Genomic DNA, 26,609 nt, shown 5'->3' with positions numbered 1-26,609 from the left:
GCCTGCACCGCTCACCGCTGCAGGCCTCCCCTGCTGGGCAGCTTCTGAGCTTCAAGGGTGTCCGAAGGAGGAGGAGTTTCCTCGGCTCCTTGGTACACAGTCCATGCCAGCCCTCAAGCCCTGCGCGTCCGTCTGTCTCAGATTTCGGAAGGTGTTCCCTTCCGCCAGCCCACCTCTCGTTTTCACGGAAAGGCGGGGTTCCCTTTCAGCACGGCGTTTCACCAGGAGGCCGCCGCTTGCTGAGCGTGGCACGCCCGCGTGGACACAGACCTGCAGGCACGGGCGTTGCGGAGTTCCAGGTGCGGGACCTCGCGCCCGCACAGAGACGTCCTCACGCCCGGGTGCAGGACTCCTCGTTCTGGGAGAGAGCGGTGCGGTGCGCTGGATCCCGCTGCGGCGTCAGCCCCCGGGTCCCTGCGCTCCTTAGGAAACCAACAGTGAGAGCGCAGGAGCCACGCTCGGGAACCACTGCCATACAATCTGCTGGCGCTTCCTCAACGGCGCCCCCTCTCCAGCCGACGGCCGTCGCCAGCCCAGACCCTGCAACTATCCACAACGGCCTGGGCTCTGTCTGCTCTTCTCAAAAAGCAGCAAATCCGTGAAGAAATCCAATGACCTGGATTTAACTTTTTTAACCAAGGGATTATCTGAGGACAGTCTTACCTGACCACCAGCCGCACCGACATCTGAGCTCCTGGAGGTCAAGGCTGTGCCCCCGGGGCAGCTAGAGGGCAGGAAGGCCGATCTCCCCAGGGACGCGGTTTCCTCCTGCTGGGGTGTCAGTGTGCAGAACTGTCCGCTTTGGAACCTCCCTCATTCCTGCCGTCTATCGCCGGGTGCAGAAATCACCTTTCCGCCCAGCAAGACTTTCTTTATTCACCGGAACTCGGGCCTCTCCCGTCTGCGGGGTCACCGGGGGGCACGATCCCGGCGCGCCGCGGGCGGGGCAGCCCTGCTGCGCTCTCAGCGCGTCCTCAGAAGGGAACTGGTGGGTGAGACGAAACTCACGCGCGCGCGGCACCTGCGACTCTCGGTGAAGCAGCCGCCGAACCAGGCGGCATGTGCGCATGTAAACATGATGTTAGCACGAGGGCGAGTGGAAACCATGGTGGCGTGAACCTTCTAGAAAGGAGGGAAGGACTGTTGGGCCAGATCGGACGGCTGCTTATGAACCCGGCAGAGTTTTCCGCGCGTGCCGTTGCCGGTTCTCAGTAGGACGCGTCATTCACCCGAGACCCCCCTCCCCCAACACGATAATTTGTTGAGGCGTATGCGTGTGTCTGCGTGTGCGAGTCTGTGCATATAATTACGCACGCGTGCGCACACACACACAGACACAAATGTAAGGCAAAATACCTCAATAAGAGTTTACAAAACCTAAACACAGAAAAGCTACACCAAAAAGAAAATTTTGATTCACCCACTTCGCATATAGTTTTCATTTTCACTAACATTTCACTCGAGCATAGAGTTCTGCAGCTCAAACGCATATATACAGAGGCTTTGATTAAAAAAAATTATGGCAACATGTCACAAATTATCTTTGTACAGATGTTCTAAAACAATCAGTGATTAAGAAATATAGTAAACTTTATCAGTTTAGAGTATTTAATAAGTAGGTGAAATTTAAGCCTATTAATTTATTGGCTAAATTAAATTGCAAAGTGCTTTTATTAAACTTTGGTATTTAAAAAAATTGATTATCGCTTACCCTGTGCACTGAACTATGTATGAAGGCCTTCTCCCCACCCAGCCTCCAATGGTGTATCGGTAAACTATTTAACTCTCTCTCCAAAGGGAAAAAATTCCTGATTTGCGTAATTATCCAATTTCCATGTTCTAAACAGCCTCACCAAGGCCATTATCAAGCTATTAACACAGACCTCACCAGCTTGCAAATGTATGTCAGCTCTCATGAAGGAGTATGAACCAGCTTCAGCAGTTATTGCGATTACGTGACAGTGATAAACTGATACAGAGATTTGACGTGCTGTACCTATATACACATGCAAACACACTGTATGATTATATGTCAAATGACTGCTCAACATGCTGGTCTCCAGCCTGCAGATGCAATGCCACGAAGTTCCGTATTCTCCAGCTTTAATCTCTGAAGGCTCGGCCTTGCTTTAACAGTAACAAATCGGTGAGGACTTGCAGGAGGAGGGTGTGGCGGGCAGGGAGCCCTCCAAGGCGGGCTGCAAGACCAGACCCAGCGCCCCCCAGAGGCCGCCTCCCCGCCCCAGGAAGCCGGGCCCCTCGAGCAGTGCTGGGGAAGGTCCTTCTTTGTAAATATTGTTAACTTCTCTGACTCGGTTTGAACTTCAGTGACCCAGTTGATCCAGTCTGTTCAATTATTTTCTCTGAGCACAAGGTTCATGGACCATTCCCTCTTCGACTGTGTTCTCTATGTCCTAAGTGTTCTGGAAATGAAACTGTGGAGAGAGATACAAATGTGACACTTACTCAACCGTAGTGATTTTACCTAAAAATGCATGTACGTGCCCTGTCCTTCTGTTCTAAAACCGATGTGTGTCTAGGCTCCCTGGGGAAACGAACCCTCGTACCAAAGCCAAGGTGGCTTGTGTGACACCGACCGTGGCAGAGGCTGTGAGGCGCCCTGGCCACAGTCCCTCTGGGCACACCCCCCACCGCCTCCCCAAGGGCCACAGCCTACAGCCGGAGGGCATGGCCGCCCGCCGCTCTCCACGCCTGTGCATCACGCAGAACCATCCCAGTCACACCTCGTGGCGTGCTTTGCGTGAGTTAACCGCCTGGCTTTGCACAGCCCTGAGAAAACTAGGAAAGGCCCGGGGCGGGAGCATGGCCGGTGTGCCACGGGCAGCAGCCACATTACTGCTCAAATAAAGAGGCGTCTGGCCAATCCCTTTGTAACAAATATCACCTGGGCACCTTTGTTGGTTGTGAGCACGTCTCAGGCCCCGCTCCAGTCTTCTTCTCCCCAGGAGAGGTTTCCCAGAAGACGGCTGGAGAACCCCGTCGTACGCACGTGCCCTCCCCGTGGGCTGCAGGGACTGCGTGGCTTCTGAGAGCCTCCACGGCGGTGACGCAGTGTGAGCTAGTGGGGACACAGAGCAGACAGAGCAGTGTGCTTCAGAGGTGGGCCACCCTGACGAGGCAGACCATCGTGGGGTACTGTCGGCATCCGTGCCACAGTGTGGGTGCTGGCAGCGTGCAGCCCACCCACGGGTCCCCGTCTGCACCCCACAGTCGCATCCTCACCCATGGAGATCACTGTCCCCCACATGGAGAAGGTGCTTTCAAGTCCTCACAGCGGTGCCGTTTTTAACTAAAACGATGTGACTGCACACAGGAGACCTTTTAATGCGAACACAGCCTCAGGGCAAGTCCACTGGGCAGCCCCTCTGATCAGACTGCTGTCACCAAGTGCCTTTGACAAACAACTTCTGAAACCACGGCGGGGCTCGGCATTACCTCGGCGGTGCGTCGCCCAAGGCTCAAGGCCACCGCGTCTTCTGGAGAGCAAGAAAAATGGGGTTGACATCCAACACTGGAACCTCGTGAACAAGTCAGTCTCTTTGGTCCTCAAGTTAAAAGTCACCCTTGTCTTTAGAAATTCCCGGTAACAGCCTTTCACACCAGCCTCGAGGAAGCAGGCACGTGTGTGGGCCAAGCCCAGTCCCGCGGTCCCCCCAGCATCTGGACCCAGCAGGTGCCCTTCCTCACCGCTGGGGACGGGGCCCTCAGCCCCTAGCCAGCCCCGGGGCTGAGCTCCTGAACCCACTGGTGCCCAGGTCAGCCCCCGCACCAGACGGGGGCATACGCACCTCTTGCTGAGTTTTTACCGTTCCAAAAAAATGCGCAAAGGGTGACTTCCCCTTCCAATGTTGGACACCCTGCTGTGAGATCAGCTTTGATTTTTTTTTCTTTTAAAAAATACACCAGATCCTTTCGCCCATCCCTGCTGAGAGTCGGACTCACACGAGGCTCCCTCCCATTTCCCTCCAGCACAGGCGGGAGCACGTCCCCGCCGTGCGCCCTGGGCAGCGGGCCCTCCGCCCCGGTTGTCCAGCGGGTCTCCTGTCTTCCCGGCGGCGCGGTGGGACGCTCTATGCGGATTCGGGCCTCCCTGGGCCAGGCCGTTCTAAGCCTTGCACCCCCTGCAGCACCCTGAGCCGCAGCCTGCTCTTTTCGGACCCTTGGAAACCCTTTACCCGACACCAAGGAAGTCACAGCAATAAGCGAGGTGCTGGTGGCACTGCCACTGGGATAGTGTGTGATTTTAGCGTATTTCAAGTCACGTCTTTCTGGACGAAGACCGAGTCGGGACTCCAGGGGCCTTTCGGCCGCAGACCCAGACTCAGGCGGAGCGTCTCACTGCAGTCGGGCCTCCGCACGCGGGCGGGGACCTTCCGAACGGCGCAGGCGGCCTGCGGGCACCACCTGTGCGCACCCCGTTTGCGAGACGTGGAGGGATTGGCTGGGGGAGGTGAGAGAGTCATCGCTTCTCTCCTCCACGAGCGGGCAAGCAGACGGGAGCCACCGCACACGGGACACGGCGGTGACGTTCCGGGACATCTCAGCGCCCCGGCTCCAGAGCCAGGTGGCACTGCTGCTGTCGGGCCCCTGGGGTGTGCTGCATCTTGGGAGAAAGAACGAGAGGTGGGGTGGGGTGTGGGGGGAGATGAAGCTATTTACCTTGTATGCACCCATCCTCACTACTAAATGTGCTGCCCGCTCCCCCCAGGCCACAGCGGTCCCGCCCCCGGCACTGTCCGGTCCACTTTTCACCTTTTCGCGGGCGGAGCGCAGCATAAGTGAGGGCGAGGGGGGACAGTCTCCGCTGCCCGCTCGCCGGGGCTCGCTGCCTGGAGCCGACCCACCGCGGGCTGGCGCCAGAGCAGGGGTTCGAAGCAGCCGCTGTTCAGCCCTTCTTCGCACTGGAAGGAGCCGGCCACACGGGGCGCCCCCATCCTTAGCGTGTGCGTCTGAGACACCCCCGCCCGCCGCGCGGTCCCGGTTAGGGGCGCCGGTCCGGAGGGAGGACCGCACGCTGTGTGTGACTACTGTGCGGCTGTAGGGTTGTCCACGGACAGTGTAAGGAACTGTGACCGCTTTATGAGAGAGAGGAGTACTGTGTGTAGTAACTGCCGCCCGAACCACGCATATCATATTCACGCCAGTAAACCTGCCTGCACGGTCTAACACGAAGTCCGAGGCGTTGCTTGTTTTTTCTTCACCTCGGAATAAACTCACGCAGAGCATCAGGGTAAGCGCATTTCTGCCCGACTTGTCACTGGATAAACTCCTTAGAAGATGTTCTGATCAAATTCAGGAACAAAAAAGGCGCAACCTCGGCTAACTCTACTAATTTATTAGGTACCTCATTTAAACCCACTTTAAAAAAAAAAAGAAATCCATTTTTGGGTAACAGTGACTTCAACTGATAAAATTAGAAAGAGCTGAGCGAGCAAAAGAATGCCCTGAATGTCCCTCGCGCCGTGCATCCTGTGCGCAGGGCTGAGGTCATCCGGTCGGCATCCTGTGCAGCTCCGCCTTATCTTGTGCATCAGCTGTGTGTCTTGCGTCGGGCAAGTGAGCATCCTGCCTTTTACGTTAAATAAAAAAATGACTCAAAGGAGAATGTGATGGCTGTGATTGTTAAGTATGCGGATTTGATCCCAGACTAATGTTTCTTTCAAAGCTCCAAGCTTTTTTTTTAGCTCCTTAGTAGGTTGTCACTGTAATGCTCCAAAAGAAAAAAAAAAGCACATTAGGTCTGTCTGTGGCGTTTCCTGGACACAATATAACAATGTGATTAGTCTTTTGCAAACACCAGACAAAACCCACGGAACCCATATTGCTACCTACATGTCTTCCCCTGATGAGATGTTTTAATGACCAACTTTCTGCCACAGAGCAGCACATAGGACCACGTGGTGTGAAACAGGACAACACTAAGACATAAAAAAAAAGGAAGCTATTTTATGTTTTCAGTCTACAGTTTAAAGAAACAAAAGTATTTAATATGCAAGGGCTCGAAAAAACACAGGAAGAAGTAGCAGGAATGACACATGTTTGTCTTGTGAGCTACTTCATCCTCGAAGTATGCGGCCCGGTGAGTCAGGGGGTACTTTCACAGGAGGAACAGACTGAGTCGAGAAGACGGTGTTTATTCGTGAAGTCCTGTGACTGCTTTGTGTCCCGACTTGTCCCTGGGGCCCTGTCTCTTCCTTCTGACGGGGAGACGAGGCAGTCTCTCCGCGCTTCGCCCCTCGCCCAGAGGAGAACGCAGTGGGGGGGGACCACAAAGGACCTGAATGAGCTCACTGTGAAATAGAAGGTGTGCTCAGGAGTTGTTATTATCTGTTAAGCCCGGAGTGCAGACACAACAGTTGCTTTCTTGTCCTCTGTGGTGCCTTTGTCCACTCTAGTGACAAAACTAACGTGATGATCACAGGCAGATGGCAGGGAGAATATTCACCACACAGACGTGGTTATTAATGAAGAACCTTGGAGGGGACTTCCATTTTATTCCGTAGGAGACTTACAGTATTCAATATTTGATTGTTTTAAAACATCAATTTTTAAATAAGGCAAAAATGTATTTAGGGTAAAAAAGGATATATGCACATTATAGCAAATTTGAAAAGCACAGACAAAAAAACAATTCAAATAGTCATTATATCAGTACCAGAAATGGCTGATATTAAATTGTCCTTTCTCTGGACATACATGTTTATTTTTACACACTTCCATTTTGACATACTTGAAATCACAAAGCATATGGTACCCTGTCCTTCCAAAAGTTTTCACATTATATTTCTTAATATTCCTTTAGCTAAAGGGTAGTAACCATCAAATTCTTTCCCTTACCCTGAAGGTGACAACAGGGAGAAAACTCCCCGCCCCCATGTTCTAAGTTAATAGCCACTGCACATGCGTGCACATTCCACACAGAATTCCCCACAGTCCGGATGTTAAACCATCCTTTACCCTCTTCCTCTGGCAGGAGTGGGGCGGGGCAGAGGGCAGCAGTGGCTGGGGAAAGACGGGGAAAAGAACCTTACTGAGTGCAATAGCAATGGTGACCCCATTCATCATGCAAAACCAGTGGGTTATTTTATTAACAATTCTGGAATTGTTAATAAAACAATTCTGGTAAAAAAAGGAATTTGTTTTACCAGAAACGAGACGTGGCACTGTTACACTGCAAGCACTCACACAACCGAGTCTCTAAGGAAGGGGGGGGGGGGGGGCACAGAGGAACAGGACGGGAGCTGTGCGGCAAGCGAACAGCAGTGTGGCAGATGTAACCATGTCCGTAATGACCTTGAAGGGAACTGGCCTATGCACTCAAACCGAAAGGCAGAGATTGTCACATCCGTAAGCCCTTAAAAGGGCAGACTTCAAATTCAAAGGCACAGGTAAGTTGAAAGGAGAATCACGGGGGATGACAGGCCCTGCAGACAGAAAGCGTGAGCGAGCGGAGCTGGCTGTACTGAGAGCGAACAGAATGAACTTTACAACGTGTACCGTTCCGGATGCGGGAAGGTTCCAACCTTGGGAGGGAAAAGGAGAACCCCTGGACTATAGAAATCCTGGGTTTATACCAAGTTGACTTCCATGCTCTATGGATTTTCAAGGGCTTCTTAGTCCCTGAAATTAAACCTCTGAGCGGACTGGCGCGGAATCCTGGAGCCGTCCCAGCCTGAGACCTGAGTCTTACACCAGTGTGCAGGGTCCCTGGCCTGTCCAGATTCCGGTGACGATGGTCCAGTTCCTCCCCGAGGGCAGGAGGACAGGGCCAGCACCAGTGTCCTCAGGCCCCAGACGGCCCGCACGTCACGGGCGAAGGCAGCTGGGTCCCTCCCAAGCCGGAGCTCCAGCTGGTACTGCCCGGGAGCGCCGGCTGGAATTCACGAACGCAGCGTTGACACGCCCTCCGGCGCGGTCTTTGCTCCCCACTCTGCTCAGCGGTGTTGTTTTCGTCTATCTTCCCACGGAGTCTGTGCGGCACAAATTCATTCATTTAGGGACCACAGTCCTGCGTGGTACTCCGAAGGCGAGAGTGGAAAGGCCTCATCCTGGTCAAGGAAGCAGCAGCACCCAGCCCTGCCACCCGACTGCAGCTGCTGGGCTGCAGGGAGCCGCGGGGGATGCGAACCATCCTGGGCGGAACGCCCGGCACTCTTGGGGTTCACCTGCGGAGCCTCTCTTCTTCTTTCCTAGTTTTTTTTCCTCCTTTACTCTCACCCTTTCCTACCATTTTGCACCAAGTATCCCCTGTTATTCCTTTTCACACACTTTGCAAACCTTTATTTCCGTCCTGCCTGTTTCACACACCTTATCATTCTAAGGCGGGTCCTTCCGCCACGGTCCCAATTAGAGGGCTGCTGGGCAGCACCTCGACTTTCCCCTTCGTCATGAATGAAGGGTGTGCGTTTCAATGACGTCATCGGTATGCTGCAGGAGATTAACAGCTGGGACTTGGGCTCGCTCACGTGCTGTGAGCTGGAAGAAGACAGCCAGAAGGCCAGTTCGCCCTTCAGAAGAATAATCAGCATCCTAAAAGGTTTCCCAGAATTCCTTCCTTCCACATCCACCTCTCTGGTCAAGTGACTCATGACCTTTGCTGATTGCAAGGGGAATCCAGTTTTTAATCTTCAGCTTCTAGAGCAGGAGTAAGAGACCGGTTGGGTGGGGCTGGGCATTATTCAATTCATAATGTCCAAACCGCATTTCCAATACAATCAACATGACCACCGCCTCTTTCAATGTTTTTGATTGAGTGGAACTTTAGGCTAGAAGGGGTCTCTCTGAGCACTTTTGATTCCAAAATTCTCTGAAGGTACAAAGAAAAAAATGAAAACTGTTTTTCAAGATGATTCAACACGTGTTTGTCGTAATAGAATTCAATGTGAATCGGTGTAGAGTTCTTCTAAGACTCATCTGGCGTGTAAAACTCTGAAACCGTGCATTCTTTTAAAATATTGAAGACATCATTCATTTACTGAAACACTAATTTAACAGACATGTATTAAGTGTCTACTGTATGCAAGCCATGTTACATCTGGACGCTGAGGAGAGTCGGCATTCCCTCCGATGATGGGGGGCAGGGAGAGAGAGAGAGGTGGAGGGGGGGGAGCGAGCGCATGCAGAAGGTGCCTTCCCACCCGGGGGCGGGGTCTCCGACAGCCCTTTGGAAGACACTTTCTGCGGAGCTGTGCGTTACAGAGGCTGGCACTTGAACTCCAGCCCCTCTGTCTCCGGAGGCCCTGCTCAGCACACACGGATGTCACCCATCTCTGAACCCCTGCAGTAATGACAGTCTGGATTAAATGGCATTTCGGTGTCACACACAGGCATCTCCACATGCACCCCTCTTCCAGGCACCACCCGCAGAAGGTCTGTCTGTCTGGGCTCCCACTAACTCATGCCCTAGGAGGGTCTGTGACCTGCGGTCTGCCCACCTGCTCCTGGCCCTTCAGCAGGAGCCCCTCGGGTCCTTCTGGAAGTTCCCAGAGGGCTGGCCCCTGCTCCTGACCACAGCTTGTTGGGTATCAAGTGGGCCTGCATGGACTTCCTCCCATTTCCGCCCCACACACTCCCCACCCTCTGCTGGCTGCCGGCACCCTCGACACCAAGTGCTGTCCGCCTGCGTCTCTGAAACGGGCTCGGAGTGTGTCTATAGCAGGCTCAGTTATCCTGGCGTTCCTCATCCAAACAAGGGTGGGCAGCAGGGGGGGTTCCTTTTAAACCACTGACAGGAGCCAGGCCAGACACTTTCCTGCAGTTCAGTTGCCTTTCTTTCAGGTCCCCAGTCATGGCTGCTTCTGTGTCCTCCCCTGCTGCATGAGACACCTCAGTCCTGACTGCAAGGTGACAAGTGAGCCCCAGGAAGCCCCACCGGCCCCCCAGACCTGCGGAGGGGCCCAAGTACAAGCAGGGCCTGGCTCCCTGAGGCCCTCTCCGTGCCCCTGCGCCCCCCCGCAAGCTGCTTCCCAGCTTCCTGGGGCAGGTGGTTGTCCCACTCCGCTGTCGGTGTCCCCCTCGGGGCCCACGTGCTGCCGTGGAGGTGCCAGCACCTGCCAGCACGAAGGGAGGACCTTCCCCACTGCTCAGACTCCAGACACTGGCTGAAGGCAGAAATGAAAGCGAACACAAGCTTTTCCCAGAAACACTGGGGGAGTCGCCTTCCAGGCCCCTGTCCAGGAGGCGTCCGGAGCTCAGAGACGCCCAGACGTCCCAGCAGCCGCGCTCTGCGGTGGCGCCCGGGCTCCGCGCGCGAGCACCGGTCCCACTGACCATGTAGCCGCACATCCGCTCCCTTCACTCAATTTCCAGTCCAGGCGGCCACATGTGCTTAGATTGAGAGCATCTTTAAAGATGTGATTAAATAGGAGTCATTAGTCTCGCTCCTTTCCTCCCCGGACACTGTGGCGCGGAGGCCGGCGCTCTGTTCTCCTCCGCCTGCATCCCGAGGTCCGCTGCGCCTGCAGCCCGACCGCGACCCCGCCAGCGCCCTGTCTCTAGGCTTCCGGTTTCTTTTACATTTGTATTTAAACAGTTTTAAAGTCACAATGAAGTATAGTTGACATACAGCAAAATTAATCTTTTTCCAATCTCACCGTTATACGATCCTTGAAAAAGGTATATGGTGCTGTAACCAGCACCACAATAAGATCTAAAATGTTTCCCTCCCCCTGAAAGTTGCTCACGCCTGTTTGGTCCCCATCCTCCCAGCCTTCACCCCCAGCTGATTTCTGAACCTTCAGCTTTGCTTTGTCCAGAATGTCACGTGAATGGAGTCGTGAGACACATAGTCTTTTTTGGATCTGCTTTTTCTCATTTCGCATAACGTGTGTGCTGCTCAGCCACGTCACTGCTGGGATAGGCTGGTCCTTCCTGTTCAGAGCTGTGTAGTACTCCATCACGCAGGTGGGTTTGGGGGCGATGACAGAGCCATTATTTTGGTTTCCCTGTCTTTGAAATGTGCGTCTGTGGCAAGTTGGAGGGGATTGTGTGACTGTTATAGTTGTATTTTTTCTTTTGCATTTTCTGTCAGGCAATATGAGAGAGAATCATGCCAAGTATTGAACACATTTACATGCTTTGCATTGTTTTAGGAGGGGAAACAGTTCATTAACAAAATGTCAAACATTGATTCAGTGTGTGGGAGCCTCCCTTGAACAGCCTGGGAAACTGCTCTGTGTTTCTGGGAGGAACATCCTTCTCTGGGTGAGGATACTGAAATCCGAGCGTCTCCCACACTGTCCGTTACAATATAATGTCAGATGATGTTTGAAAGCTGGTAATTTTTTTCCTCTAACCTAAGACTTTTGGCCTAAGGAACAATAACAGCATGTTCCTAAACAAATGTTTGACCTCATGAAGAAATTTTATCTTACTAATTCATACCTTGAAAATGCTTTTTAGTATACTTTATTGATTATGCTATTACAGCTGTCTCATTTTCTCCCCTTTATTCCCCTTTGCCCTGCACACCCCCTCCCACCCCCATTCCCCCCTCCTTAGTTCATGTGTGTGGGTCATACATATATGTTCTTTGGCTTCTGCATTTCCCATACTATTCTTACCCTCCTTGTTTGTTTTCTACCTGCCATCTATGCTACTTATTCCCTGTGCCTTTTCCCCCGTTCCCAACTCTTCCCCCCTGATAACCCTCCATGTGATCTCTATTTCTGTGATCTTGTTCCTGTTCTAGTTGTTTGCTTAGTTTGTTTTTGTTTTCTTTTTAGGTTCAGTTGTTGATAGTTATGAGTTTGTTGTCATTTTACTGTTAATATTTTTTACCTTCTTTTTCTTAGATAAGTCCTTTTACCATTTCATATAATAAGGGCTTGGTGATGATGAACTCCTTTAACTTGACCTTATCGGGGAAGCACTTTATCTGCCCTTCCATTCTGAATGACAGCCTTGCTGGGTAGAGTCATTTTGGATGCAAGGCCTGTATTTGTTGTACAAACTATTTTAATAATCTGAGCTGTAGCTCATCACATCACAACAGTATTTAATGAAACCAGTATCCACACTCCTTGTTTCAGGAGAATTTAGAAGAATATTTTAAATTTTGTATGTTTTTTTAAAGATTTTATTTATTTATTTTTAGAGAGGGAAGGGAGAGAGAAAGAGAGAGAGAGAGAAACATCAATGTGCAGTTGCTGGGAGCCATGGCCTGCAACCCAGGCATGTGCCCTGACTGGGAATCAAACCTGCGACACTTTGGTTCGCAGCCCACACTCAATCCACTGAGCTATACCAGCCAGGGCAAAATTTTGTATCTTTAAGACACTGTATCTCAAGAGTTCACACTGTAACTGACAAGCGGTCTTCCCACTGAGGGTGCGCCCGTGGGCGTCTGGTCAGCGGGCGGCACTTCTGGGCAAGGCCAACAGACTTTGTCCTTGTCGAAACGGGAAAGACCACAGAATTAAATTCCTAGGAGTCCCCATTTTCTCATCTCTACTGAAAAGGTAAATACTTCAGTAAAGTGTTTTACGGTTTTTTTCTGTAGTTAGTGAGTATTGTGCCATATATTAGTGCTCACTGCAAGACTTTTGGAGACCCAGATAATCGCTTAACTTACTCTAAAGATAAAAAGTGGAGAGCGGGAAAACTGCTGCTGGGCACTCACCACAGCAGAAGTCCATTTCAATTTTCAAAAACTGACCGGGAAGCTCCTTAGTAATGGTAACGACCATTTCGCAGTAATCACTGCAGCATCTTTCAGCGACGAAACCCAGGAGCCACGAAGCGTCTGACTGTCCATCCTCCCCGCTTTCCCGGGGGGGGGGGGGGCAGTCGACAGCCGGCCTCCCTTGCAGACCCGTCTCCCCAAAGGGCTCCGCGGCTGCAGCGGACAGAGAAGCACGTCAACACCTGTGGCTCCAATGACCCGTCCTGACTAATATTTTCGAAGCACAAGGAGCCTTCGGAATGCGTGTTGTAAAACAACCTCACCACCTACACCGACACTCAGCTTGGTGAAGCTCGGAAAGCAAAAGGCTGCACCAGGGGAGGGAGTTTCTCACCAGGGGAGGGAGTTTCTAGCCGTCTGGCTTTAGGGAGATTTTCCACAACAGAAAGAACGAGCAGCTGGTATCTAAGAACATGAGTATCTTTTGGCAAGGGTCACTAGTTGTTTTTTTAAAGATTTTTATTTATTTATTTTTAGAGAGGGAAGGGAGGGAGGGAGGGAGAGAGAGAGAGAGACATCAATGTGCGGTTGCTGGGGGCCATGGCCTGCAACCCAGGCATGTGCCCTGACTGGGAATCGAACCTGCAATGCTTTGGTTCACAGCCCGCGCTCAATCCACTGAGCTACGCCAGCCAGGGCTATGGTCACTCGTTGTTTTTTAAGCTTTTCCAATGATTGTTAATTCAGGTCACTATTGTGAATCCGTGCTGATGAGGGAGATTGTGTGTATATTCTCCCAAGGCTGCTGTTGACTGCAGTGGGCCTGGAGGACCCTTGGAGTGTGTTGCCCACCCAGCACATGCATGCCTTGCGTGGACCCAGTGGAGGTGCGCTCAGCTCCTGTGTTCCCATAAACCACCTCGTAAGCTCAGGTGATCCTTCTGTCCTAGAGAACAACAGTTTAGAAGAGAGTGACCTGGGATTCTGTATCTCACAGTGTAACTTGACCCCTTAGCACAGTGGCAAGGGAAGGGATTCTGGAGTTTCGGAGGCTTGGGTCCCCGTGGTGGGCAGTCAAATAGTTCTCTCTCTCTCTCTCTCTCTCTCTCCCTCTGCTGTTTTTCCTGTAGGTCCCAAATAACTTCTTTAGAGGTAAGCCCCACTGTAATCAACATTAACAACAGAGATACATGTTAAGTGAAACACACGCACATGTTGTTTGCCACAGTTTACAGAGCACACACCTGTATTTTTAACCACTGCAACAGCTGGTGACGCAGATGAGCGTATGGAAGGTGACTCAGGAGCTGGCTGATCTGATCTTTGCTGATCAGCACTGATGCGTGTCATCTTCCTCCCTGGCCACACGTTCATCTCGGCGGGCCACAGACGGAAGGCAGCGCACACAGGAAGTCCTGCTGCTTTGCAAATATTCGGAGCGAGTAAGAACACACACGAGGAACCCCCCTGACTTGGAGGGGCGGGGCAGGGTGGGGCAGAAACAGACGACACGCCAAAGTGAATGGCAGCTTACACGCAGTCACAGGCCCTACGCCAAGCAGACATGGGGAACCCCTGGATTCTCAGGCTTGTAAGTCGTCCCTTCGAGGCACGCAGCGGTTCACCAGGGCAATTCAGTGAGCTCCCTCCCGCGGGGTCCTGCGCGGAGGGGTGTGGGCAGCCCAGGCTACCTCCTTCCGGCCCATCACCCGCGGGCTCCTACCGTGTCCATCTCTCAGTTACCAATGAGCCGCAGTCCCGTCCTCCTGTCCACCCTCCCTTTGCTCCTCTTCCTCCCACAGTGGGCCCGACTCCCACCAGGACGGTCGGCATGGTGCCTGGGTCACTGGGCCCGCTGCTCTTGGGACGGATCACTTGAACACGCTTGGCAGGGTAGGGGAGGAAAATAGGAGAGGGAAGAATAAGGTGAAACAGACAGGGGCTTACTAACGTTGCGCATTGAGCACACGCACGGGCAGCTAGAGTGTTGGTTTGCAAGCTGCCCTCCCCCCCGCCCCCACACACACGGAGGGCAGGGAGAGGCCGAAGGAAGAGGCAGGCCGCCCCAGACGGGCAGGGGCTGGTTTGAGGGGGAGGGGACTTCCACAGGCCTCCTCTTGGGCGCTGCGAGATGAGCACGCCCCCGCACCCGCCTGCGGGAATCTTAACAGTTCCTCTGGAGGCTGCACGGGGCTCAGTCCCGCCCACCGTCCGCAGGGTTTCAAGGACAACTCACTCTCTCAAGGATGAGTCCTTACAAACAGCTTGAGTGGCGGTGGGGACAGGGGGCGGGACAGGCATTCCAAGGACCCCGGGGGCGAGGAGCCTCCACGTGCCCACGCCCACCTCCAGGGCCCGCTGGCGGCCACGCCCCCTCCACCTCCTTCCGCGGAAGGGGCGGCTGCAACTCGCCGCTCACACAGCATCTTAACCAAGAGCAGTCGTTTCTGGAGAAATGACCCGACAGAGGGGACGTGGTTTAGGCTGTTAGGGGCGGCCAGCTGTGACAGTAAGTGCAAGGGGAAAGTAACGGAACGTAAGGGCCAGTAGTGAGCATGGTTTGCTCTGCCGACTCCTCGGGTGCCCTTCTAGGCCGGTGAGGGCCTGGAGCTGCCTCGGACAATCCCGCGCTGTTCCGCCCGTCCTGGCAGAGAGGAGAAGGCAGAGCGGTTTTCTCGTCCCCTTATTCTCCTGGCCTTTAGCTCGAGGGAATCTTAAGTTCCAAGAGGCATATTCTGGGGTAGCATTTGTGAACCCCTCCAGGGGTTTCCATCTTGCTGCTAGTCCCCCTGGTTCACGTTCCAGGGGTATCTGCTGACATGAGGAAGCTCCCTGCCCGTCCACTTGTGTTACAATGTCACCAACACGCAGCACTGTCTTTCACTCCACCCCAGGGCGGTGGGGGGGACGCTGCCATGTTCCCATTTTGCTCTGCCATTATTTCAGTGTTTACCCCCTGGGATGCAGAGTTGGTGACTTGCTTCACTCCAATTAACCTTGCCCCTTGAGAACTTCGGTTCCTTGGATTAATATTCCACGCTTCCACTCTCTGCCAGGGGCAAGTCCTTCCCTGGATGGGTCACAGCTCAGGCACCTGTGTGGGCCAGCCCAACAAGACCGCCCCCCCCCCCCCCCGACTCCGCCTTCACCCTCAAATTAGCTCGCCTCCTCCCTGCCCCCCAGTCCGACTCACACACGCATGCATGGGCAAGCACACACTCACACACTCCGACACAACCACATGTGAGTGCTCTTAAAATTATTTTCATGCGACTTTCATTTTTTTTCAAAGTATGAAATGTCAAGACATCAAATTGTATAACTCGAGTATGTACAGTTTGTTATATATGCCAGTTATACCTCATTGTGGCTGTTAAAGGCAAAACAAATGCAGTTGGTATTAAAATCTCACGTTTAAAAATCGATGGAAACATGTGGCAGGTTAGGGCTGGAGTGGAGAGTCAGTCATGCGCGTCATGTGGAATTGGGTGGCTGGGGGAGGAGGAGGCAGGGAGTGGAAAAGAACAGAAGGCAGACTACAGGGAAACGTGGGGGGAGAATTCGGAGCCAGGGTTTGAAACGGAGCCAAGGGCCAGGAGGAAACTGTTTCAGGACATAAGGCCGTGACTTACTTGAGCGCCCTGTGACTCTATGGCCACACCACCCCGACCTCGCCTGAACGCTCAGTGTGACCTCCAGCCTCCCTGGGGGCGGGAATTCATCCCGGGGGCGGGGGGGGGCCACAGGTCACTCTCCTCGGGTCACAGATCACACCAGGGCAGGAGCACAAGCCTGCCGGGGAGCCCCTCAGGACGGGGATTTCCAGCCCGGCCACCGACCTCTGTCCCCTTGGACTGTCAAATTATAAAGTGACAGCAGCCCACACAGCAGTAGCCATTCAGTGTGAATGAATCAAGATTACACCTGTTTAGAACACTACTGGGCCAAAAAAAGAAGAAAATTGGACCCTTTGTGACAGCATGGATGGGCCTGGAGAACATTACGATACGTGAAATAAGCCAGGCAGAGAAAGACAAACACCGTGTGATCTCACCTATGTGTGGAATCTAATGACCACAAGGAACTCTTACAAACGAAGTAGAGACAGACTCACAGACAAGAGAACAGGCTGACAGCTGTTAGGGGTGGGAGGTGGGGGTATGGGGGGGGGTCCAGTAAAATGGAAAAAGGACTCACACACATGGACAATAGTGCAGGGATTGCAAGGGGGTGGGAGGAGGGTATAAGGGGCACAAATAATAATGGGAAAAAATGCAATAAAAATAGATTTGAAAAAATATACCAATTTTTGTCACATCAGCAAAAAATATGTTTTTGGGTGTGCTGCAGAATTTGGTGGTTAGTTTACGTGTCGTCCCAGGAGACGGAAAAGGCGGAAAGCCCAGGGCTGAGAGGACGTGGCCCTGAGGGGCGCGGCAGCCCCTGGTGGTTAGGCGGGGTCCCCAGGGACCCCGCAGCAGGAGCTCTGAGTCCAGGGCAGGTGGGGATGATGGGCGGGGCCTAGCCCGCCTTGCGGTGGAGAGCTCCGCCTCCCACAGCAGCCAGGACTGTTGGGAGGTCATGTGTCCGAGCCCCTGCCCAGGAACGAAGGAGTTCACTCAGGGGTCCACAGCCCCCCCCCTCCCCCCCCCCGCCGTGTGCAAGCGGGAAGAGTAAAGGAGAACGTCTGGGTGCGTGCGTGAATGGAGTCTCATCCGCACTCCGCAGCCTCCCGTGGAAATGCATGGTTTTAAGGGCTATACAAGTGCTAGGCTCCCTCACATTTGAACCTTAAAACATCTTGATTAACCTTCAGAACTAGAGGTTTTTGATGGTATAAGCCACCTTCCGTGTAACTGTGGTTTTATAAAGGTTTGTACCGAATCTAAAGAAAGTGGGCCTCAGGGGTGTTTTATGCCTCTGAATGGCAGACCCCAGAATGAACTTCCGCACGCTCTGTTCTATTGCCTCGTGATCTCAGCCGGGCCCAGCACCTATGACGATACGTGGTGACGAATTCCAGCTCTCGGAGTACAGCCAGTTGACACACTGGTTCCCACCACGGAGCTCGGCCCCGTTCTGTGCACAGGGTGGTGTCGGTGGCGAGAACGGCACCAGGTGCTAGACCTGGGGGCGGGGTCGGACTGGACCTGGTTCAGCAAGCTTGGAACTCCACTTCCGGCTAAGAAAGAATTCAGAAACAAACTGACAGTGACCGGAGGGGAGGGGGATAGGGGGAAACAAGGGGAAGGGTCAAGGCCAGGAACAAAATGGAATGGAAGACCCACAGGCTGGGGCAATGGGGTGGGGACTGACTGAGGGGGCGGGGCAGGAGAGAGCAATGGGGGAAAAGGTGGGACAACCGTAATTTAGCAACAATAAAAAATAATAATAATAAAGACAAGAAAGGAATTCAGAGTCAAGACTCAAACTCGAAGAGGAAGTTTATTCAGAAAGTCGGGGAGGCACCAGTGAGCGGTAGAGGAAATCAGCACAGGAAACAAGTTAAAGAGGCAAATGCAGGACCCTTGGAGCTGCGGAGACAGAAGGGTGAAGATGACAGCCGCACCTGGGAGGGGGAGGGGGACTGGAAAGGCGCAGGCGTGCACCTGAGGGGGAGAGCCTGCTGGATCCTCCACCCTTAAGGCTTCTAAGGGAGGGGTTTCAGGGAGGGTCCCGGTGAGGACTCAGTCGAATCCTCACAGCTCTCCAGGTGTGTCCCTTCAGGGCCCTGGTCTGCACTGATTGGCTGGCCCCGGGGCAGGGGTCCTTAATCGGAGCAGCTGGGCCTGAGGGCAGCCAAGACGTTGCTTGTCTGGTTTTGCTGCTTGTCTGGGCCTGGAGCTAAAACACAACAGAGGCCTGGATGTATCTGATGCCGTCAGAACCTCACTGTCCTGGGGGCTTCACGCTTAAGGGCTATTCTCTGGCCCCTTGTTTGTCCCCTCTAGGGGGGCCTAACCCAACGTGCCAGGGGAGGACGGATCTGGACCAGTCCCAGCGGCACCACCACCGCCAGAGATCTGCTCCAGGAGGAAAGGTTACCCCTGGGGTGAAGTCCTTGTTTTCCCCCAGTTTTGACCCTTATTAGGCACCTGGGGCTCTCTGCCTTGGGGACATTTCCTGTCTAGCCCACACGCTCGCTCTGCTCAAGTCTGTCTGACTGTGACCACAGGAGGTGGTGGGACACAGACGTGTGCTAAGTGAGTGAAGGACAGAAGTGAAGTTATTGCAGGATCTTCCAATTCATCCGGGTAGAGGCTCGTATTGGGAATGATAAGAATCCGTGAGAGGGTGCTGGATTGGGAGTAAAAAGGAGAAAACTGTATTTGAACAATGATTAAAATAAAATTAAAAAAAAAAAAAGAATCCGTGAGAAAGAGAGGCAGGGCGTGTGGGAGAGAATCGCACGGGAGACCCGGAGACAAGTCCCGGAGGCCCACGGAGCGGACTGACATTCTCAAGCCAGGAGAAGAAGCCCCGTGCCCCCGTCGTGGGGCGCAGGGGGAGACGCGGAAGCAGCAGGGAGGCAGATGGCGATGGAGGCCAAGAGTCCTGCTGAACCGTGTGAGTTCGGCATCTCCGGGGGTTCCGCCGTTGTCGCCGGTTTCATTCTGTTCCTGTTGAACCCGACGCATTCCGGGGCCTGCCGGTCAACGGGATCCTCACGGCAAAGTTGGCTCTGTTTGACTTTTTGATGTTAAACGCTTGAAATGCATTTCCCTCTAAAAGGGCAGGCTCTCGTTTAAACCCTGCGATGGAAATTCGTTCAAATAAAATAGGAGCCGGTGCCACTCGCAGGAAGCGCTGGACGTCACATGGCCAAGTGGCTGAGAAAGGAGACAGGAGAGGTCTCGGATTCAGGAATGAATAGAAGCTACCCAGATAATCAAAAAGTGTATGTGCTTGGCAGAGAGCTTGAAGAATAAAAAATCTTGCATTGCGAGTGGGCTTATGAGCGTGTCAAACGAAAGAAGACAGTGCTGAGAACCAGGGCTGAGGCGGCAGGCCGTGGGAACCCAGAGGCACACGCAAGGTCAAGTTCTGGGGCAGGGGAAATGGGTGAGTAGAGAGGAAGTGGGTCTGCAGAGAGGAGGGTGGAGTGGGACTCCCTGGGAGGCGAGGCCAAGACCTCACGCCAGCTCCTGACAGTGGGGTACAGGGGGACTGGGCTCTTGTCTTCCCTGTCTCCACTTCAGGTCCCTGAGGCCGGGCTGTCACTCACGTCCTGTGGGTCTCAGGGATGCCTGAGACGGGAGACCACACAGGAAGGACTCTGAGGCCGCGCTGCTGTCACTGGCCAGTGTCTAGCACCCTGGTGGCCAGGAAACGCCTTTTACCGCTTAGGCACAATACATAGTAAACCGAGGCAGGGAGGAGGAAGGAGACATGTCTCACCCTCAAACTCAGTAGCCCCAAGCCTGGTCCGATGATATTGCCAGGTGTTCCAGCATCACAGGAAACACTGTGTTAGCAAGAAAGGGAAGTTCTTGAACTTCTGTGGCATTTCCACTATCTGGGAAAGAAAGCCTTGAAACTGCACTTTCATGCCAGGGCTTGGAATGCGGGAGAGGGCCCCGGTGCCCACAGAAGAAGCTCACAGAACACCTTTGGTTAATTGTCTGCCTCTGGTCACTGTCTGTTTTACGAGGGAGTCCCTGATGCTCACAGAAAGAGCCCATTGATAACTTTGGAAAGTGCCCCAATGTTAATGAACTGCCTCTTGTCACATATCTGTTTGACAGCAAGGTGAACAAATGGGGTCTGGGGCAAGACAAGGATTCGGGCTAAGGGACCCCCACACGTACCTACGTTTGGGTGGTTACGTTCCCCCAGGAAAGCTGGCACCACATTTACCCGTTAATCAATATGTAACTTTTTTTCTCCTATCCCACCAACTGTGTAAGTCCTCACAACAAATGACTTGCTCTCCCTTTCTCAGGGGCTTGGACTGCTTTTGGCTGTTTGGCCACGGGGCCTCAGGCCCCCCTGGGGGCTTGCCACCCTGGTCTTCAGCCGCCCTTACTTTTGCTGCCCTGCTTTGCCCTGAGACTTTGCCTTTCGCTCCCACTCTCGCAGTCCTGTTCTCTTCCATGAGAACGGATCGCTGATAAACTGATTGCACGCTAACAGATTTGCTGATCTGTCATTCTTTTCATGCGTCAGCGAGAAGAACCAGCTCTCTCCCGCCAAGGTGTCCTCCTACCCTTTCGGTCCCTAGTCTTTGGCTGCGGCCAGTTTGCGTTAGGCTGATTTTCCTCCCCTTGAAAAACAGCCGATCTCCAGCTGACCCATGTAAGTTTTCCAAGAAGGAAAATAATAAGAGCCGCACTGCTGGCGCAGTCCCCCGCATGACACATTTCTTACCGAAATAAAACCTGAAGTGCGTATGAACAATGTTTCCCCTTCACCGAGCCTTTCCGTGTGTGAGACACAAACTTCCTAACTTCTTCTTTCCTCTGGGCCGGCTGATGACATTAGGGACGTGGGCCATTATTTGCACACATGAGCTTATGCATCGGTGAAACGGACATTTATTGAATATCTCCACCGTGGCGGGCCCTGTTTTGGGGGCTGTGAGAGAAGTTCATGAGGCATGTTCTTCTTTCTCAAGGATTGCCCTCTGTGTCTTAAAGGTAAACTGGTGCAAGGAATAATCTACTTGAGCTAGATGAAGAAAAAAAGGGAAAATGTTAGGGGGATACAGGGGCATTTTGTGGCAGTGAAGGGTAGGAAGTGCAGTCGGTCTCACACAGGGCTGAAAACAGAGCCAGGGAAAAGATAAACAGGAAAGCAAGCTCCCTCCCTCCCCCTCCCTCCCTCTCTCCCCATCTCCCTCCCTCCCCCTCCCTCCCTCCCTCTCCCTTCCTCCCTCTCCCTTCCTCTTTCCCTCCCTCCCTCCTGCATGCATGCCTCAGCATCTTGGTTTCTTCTCTCTGCATCTCTGTTTTATACGAAACGCTGCAAAGTGGCACTTTCTGTGCTCCTTAAGGAAGATGGCCCCAAGTGAGCTGGAACTGCTAGTCCGTGTGGTCAGCGAAGACTCGGTTGTCTCCACACCCCAGCTACGTGGCCCTGGGAGACACTCTGGTGGGTCCGGCTCTGGGCAGGGCCAGCCCACATCCCCGGGAGGCGGGGTTGCCCGAGTCCGTGAGCTCCGGCGGGAGTCGTGGCAAACTCAGCACGACCCACGGGCAGAGCAGGCAGGTTGCTCGCGTGTCCGCCAGGTAGGTAGTGAGGGCAATGGCGACCAGTGAGGACCGTCAGCCCCGGCAGGGCCAGCGGGCAAGGATGGGTAGAGGATGCATGCTGTGTGGGCGAGGCCGGGGAGCCGGGCAACAGAGACTCTACCCTTGTTTACTTGTTTCGTTTGTTTTTACGTCGATGATATTGCCAGGTGTTCCAACCTGGAAAAGGAGCTTCTCTGTTATTTTTGGACGTGACGCAACTCCACCAGTGCCGGGGGCCTGTGGCTGAGTCAGGCGCAACGGATCCTGCGACTCACTCGGCCTGGTCATCGATGTGCCGGGCAACATTTGAGAAGTCCCCTGGTTACTTCATCTCAAAATTTCCAGGACTTCCGTGGAATCTCACATTCGCTACCCTTCTAAGGTCTGGGGAGAAGAATATGCAACTATCAGGAAATTCGTTTCCACTTAGTAACTATTGCACGGAACTCATTTGCCAGGTACAGGACGGAACTCTTGTGATAGACACACGGAAGATGTCAGAGATCCAGTGTTTCAGTGAGAAGCGGAGCATATGCTTGTCATTAGACTCAAGTCATAGCATAATACGTACGAAAATAAGGTTTTCTTCAACTACAGGAGTCGGGAGCCAAGAAAGAAAAAAAAATGGTTCTGAGCAAAGGGGATAGGAAAGGTCAGCAGGTGAAATACAATTAGAGCGGAGCCTTTTAAGAGGTGGAGACAAGGGGGGAGGCATTCCAGGCACGAACATAGCCAGGCGAACTCTGAAGTTCGCAGAGAAGAGCAGGCGGCGTGGTCAGCCGGGTGAGTCTGGCCTGAGTGGAGCGTACACGAGAGGAGTGAATGGAGAGAGCGACTGCAGGGTCAGGTTAGGGTTCATCAGGTTAGAGTTCAGATGCTCGCGTACTTGAACTTCATTCTGTACGCCTGGAAGGGTGTTCAGCAGATCCACTCTGCACTTTAGAGAGAGAACTGGGATGTATTGGGCGGGCATTTCTCAAAGATGAACGAAGTGGGCTTTGCATTTAAGACAAAACAACCAATACAGTATGTGTGGCCAATGACAAAGTTCAGGCTTTCTAATGAGAAGGAGAGCTTTGGAAAGAGTGTGTATCCACGAGCATGAGCTGGACCCTAGCCCCACACGGGAAGACTTTTCTGATGAGATGGGTAGTGGCGTGGCTTTTTTGATGTGTCCTGAAACATATCACCAATTGGAAGATCTGCGAAACTCAGTAAACCGGTATTTTCCAAATGACCGATACACGAAGGGACAAAATCTTTTATGGGTAAAAGACCTATTTAAAGTGCTCAATAGGCCAATGAATTTTTAAAAGATTTTATTTATTTATTTTTAGAGAGGGAAGGGAGGGAGAAAGAGAGAGGGGGGGGGAGAAACATCAATGTGCAGTTGCTGGGGGCCGTGGCCTGCAACCTAGGCATGTGCCCTGACTGGGAATCGAACCTGCAACACTTTGGTTCGCAGCCCACACTCAGTCCACTGAGCTACGCCAGCCAGGGGGCCAATGAATTTTAATGCCCCAGATGTTGGAGATCATCAGAAAGATGTCACCACTCATCAACCCAGGCAATCAGAGGCTCCTTATCACTTCCCGTCTTCGCAATGTACCTTCTGCCTCCTGCTCCCCCACCAGGAGCCACATCCAGGACTCAGCCTCGAGAGAGTAGTGGGTGCTTGCGTCCATCTGGGTGGTCTATGTGACTGAACCCCATTAAGAACTGTATACAAATTCTTCAGATTCTGGCGGCTGGCTACAGAGATCCACAATTACGTCTTGTTTTTCTAATTACACATCTGTATGACACCAGAATAATTCATACAGTTTCATTGAAACTACGTATCATCACAGGCTGAATGCAGAAGCAGATCTGAAAAAACAAGTGTTTATTTCTAGGCAGGCATTTGAAAGATTGGCAAAAAATGTAATTCTTCTCATGAATTTTTTTATTTTGGGAAATAAAGTTATCTTACCTATAACATGTTTTTATGTTAGCACGTAATAGCCTTATTGTTATTTTAAGGAATTAACACATAAATATTGGAAAGTGTATCTGTTTCAATTTCTTATTTGGTAAGCATTGGTAGAAATGATCCATGGAAACAAAAGTTCTTGGGGACCCTCAATATTTTTTTCCAGCCATTTTGAGTTGTAACTGACAATTAAAAAGTTTACATATTTAGCCCTGGCTGGCATAGCTCAGTGGATTGAGCGCAGACTGCGAACCAAAGTATCACAGGTTCGATTCCCAGCCAGGGCACATGCCTGGGTTGCAGGCCACGGCCCCCAGCAACCGCACGTTGATGTTTCTCTTTCTCTCTCTCTCTCCCTTCCCTCTCTAAAAATAAATATAAATAAATAAATCTTTAAAAAAAAGTTTACATATTTAAAACGCAAAAAGCAACGGGTTGATACACACATCCATGTGAAATATGTACCACAGTCAGGCTACTGGACACATCTGCCACCTCACATAGTTACTCTGTGTGTGTGTATGTGGGGGGAGACCACTTAGAATTTACTCCCCTTGCAGATTTCAAGTATACAGCCCAGTGTTATTGGCTATAGTCGCCACGCTGTGCGTTGGGATCCTGGAACTTACAAATGTTACAGCTGAAAGCTCTTACCCCAAGACCAGCATCTGGGCAGCTCCCCCCCTGCTAGCCCCAGGTCGTCACCCTGCTGTTGTCTGCACCACCAGTAGACCTCTGTGGGTTCCACAGGTTGGGGAGGTCACATGGCACTTGTCTTCCTCTGTCTGTCTTATTCCACCCAGCACAGCGTCCTCCGGGTTCATTCACGTCATCGTAAACGACAGGATCTCCTTCTTCCTATGGTTGAATAGTATTCCATCTATCATATGCATCTCTGCACATATAAAAAATGCATTTTAAGTACATTCACCCAAGAGATTTGCAATCATTTTAAGAGCGTACAGAGCCCCTGAGACCAAAGAGTGTGCAAAGCCCGAGCTTGAGGCTCTTACTTCCTGCCCTGTATGCGGGGTCCAGCCCAGTGGGACCGGGGCAGGGCAGCGCCTGGGGATTTTAAAGCAGGTGTTCTCAAACTTTTGTCTCCGGAACCCTTTGCACTCTTAAAACTGACATGGAGCAGGAGTCGATTATCTGTTTCCTGAAATCTGAAATGTTTGTCTGCTGTGAAAAAAATCTAACTCCTGATGCCTTTCGTCCCCAAACCTGCAAATCACTCACGTGTCCGGTTCTGCACACAGAAGCAAAAAAGGGCGCGTGGTCATCTCCAGCACCCACCCAGAGACAAAGCCCCGACTCCCCACTCGCAAGGAGGAGCGCTCCTGCCCCCCTACACACAGTCTGTGTGGGGCGCACACTCACTCACACTCCGGGGAGTCCACGGAGTGGACCTGTTCCTCCCCCTGGAACCTGGCTGACTTCCTGCAAGAAAGGAGCCTGGGCGTGGTGCGGGGTGAGTGGGCGGCCAGCAGACAGCTCTCAGGCGATGGCTGAGGAGGCCTTAGTAAGCCGGTGAGTGGCCAGGACGGGTCAGAAGAAAGGCCCACCGGTGTTTGTGTCAGGATTAGTAAGGGGAGTTAGTCAGACGGCTAAGAACACAGGCAAGAACTGAAGGCTATCCATGCTGGGTTCAAAGGTGCAGAGTTTATGGTCGTAATTAGAAGCAGTAATATGTGATGAGTCCCAGTGTAAGACTTTCAAAATTCGAGACTCCAGCCCTGGCCATGAAAGGGAGCATTTGCTTTTCACCAATTAATGAGGCTCTGTCTGCCCGGAATCACCCGGCTTCCGGGGACAGTCTCCTAAGCACCCCTTCCTGCTCCACAAAGATGGTGGGATGGTGACAATAACTCCTTAACTTACCAACACACTTGCTCACTTCCCAAAAGGAGTCCCTGGAAGAATTCTAGTTTCGGCTATAGCCGGGAATTTGTGGAGGAATCTTTGGAGAAGTCAGGCTTAAAGAAAAGCAAATATCCTATTCCTTCTTAGGTTGGTCAGTAAAAGTGCCACATGCGGTCATAGAATGTTCTCTTTCCAGATAAGAGACTGGCCCGCCGCCAGCAAGTAAAATGATCACGGTGTCTGTCGCACAGGCGGGCAGGAAGGGTCACCGGTTCCCACCTGGGCTCAGCTCCCCGGGGTCTAGGAGTAAATTGGCCAAACTTGGCAACTTGCAATCGGCTCCGTATTGTCTGGGAGGAGAGGAGCGAGTGAGGCTCTCACTCACACTCACACTCACACGGGGCACCCAGCGCTCCTGCCGCAGGTCTCGCTTAAATGTCACCTGGGATAATCACAGCTTGGGAGCAGGTTTTTTTTCTCTAACCTGGTCGTTCCAGGCTTATTTTTGTCAGCTTCTCCGCCCACTTGGGAAAGGCAGGGCAGCCGCACACTGCGCAGCGACCCCTCCCCCCCACCCCCTCTCCTCCCATCCCCGCCAGGAGCCGCCAAGGGCTGCAGAAGGGCGGGGTAGTCCTGGGGATCCCGGGTCTCCGGAGGGCCAGGGGGCGGGGTGAGGACAGGCTGGTTGTCAGCCATCCCATCTCCCCGGGGGCCGTCTGGTTGTGCACCGGGCAGGGTGCCGTTTGCACCGGCCGCTTCCCCAAGGTTTCCGTACCCCCGGGCTGGGACGGTGGCGCGGAGCTAAGGTGCGGTTTCCGGGGGCGTGGGGCCCAGGTGCGGCCTGCGGGGGCCTGGCGGCAGGGCGGGGCCGGGCAGGGCGGGGCGGGCACATCCGCGCTAG

At 52.9% G+C, this 26,609-nt stretch overlaps 1 long non-coding RNA gene across 1 annotated transcript; it reads right to left on the bottom strand.

The window, feature by feature from the left end:
- Positions 1-3,514: 3,514 nt before the first annotated feature.
- LOC118499404 lies at positions 3,515-26,495 on the bottom strand. Its single transcript, XR_004901880.1, has 3 exons — positions 26,484-26,495; positions 8,473-8,481; positions 3,515-3,724 (listed from the first exon to the last, which is right to left on the bottom strand). It is a non-coding gene; the product is annotated as an uncharacterized LOC118499404 (long non-coding RNA).
- Between the last annotated feature and the right edge of the window lie 114 nt (positions 26,496-26,609).

This window comes from Phyllostomus discolor, chromosome 3 (genome assembly GCF_004126475.2).
Source record: "Phyllostomus discolor isolate MPI-MPIP mPhyDis1 chromosome 3, mPhyDis1.pri.v3, whole genome shotgun sequence".
NCBI classification, from domain to species: domain Eukaryota; kingdom Metazoa; phylum Chordata; class Mammalia; order Chiroptera; family Phyllostomidae; genus Phyllostomus; species Phyllostomus discolor.
This window is presented reverse-complemented; position numbering and strand designations above follow the sequence as displayed.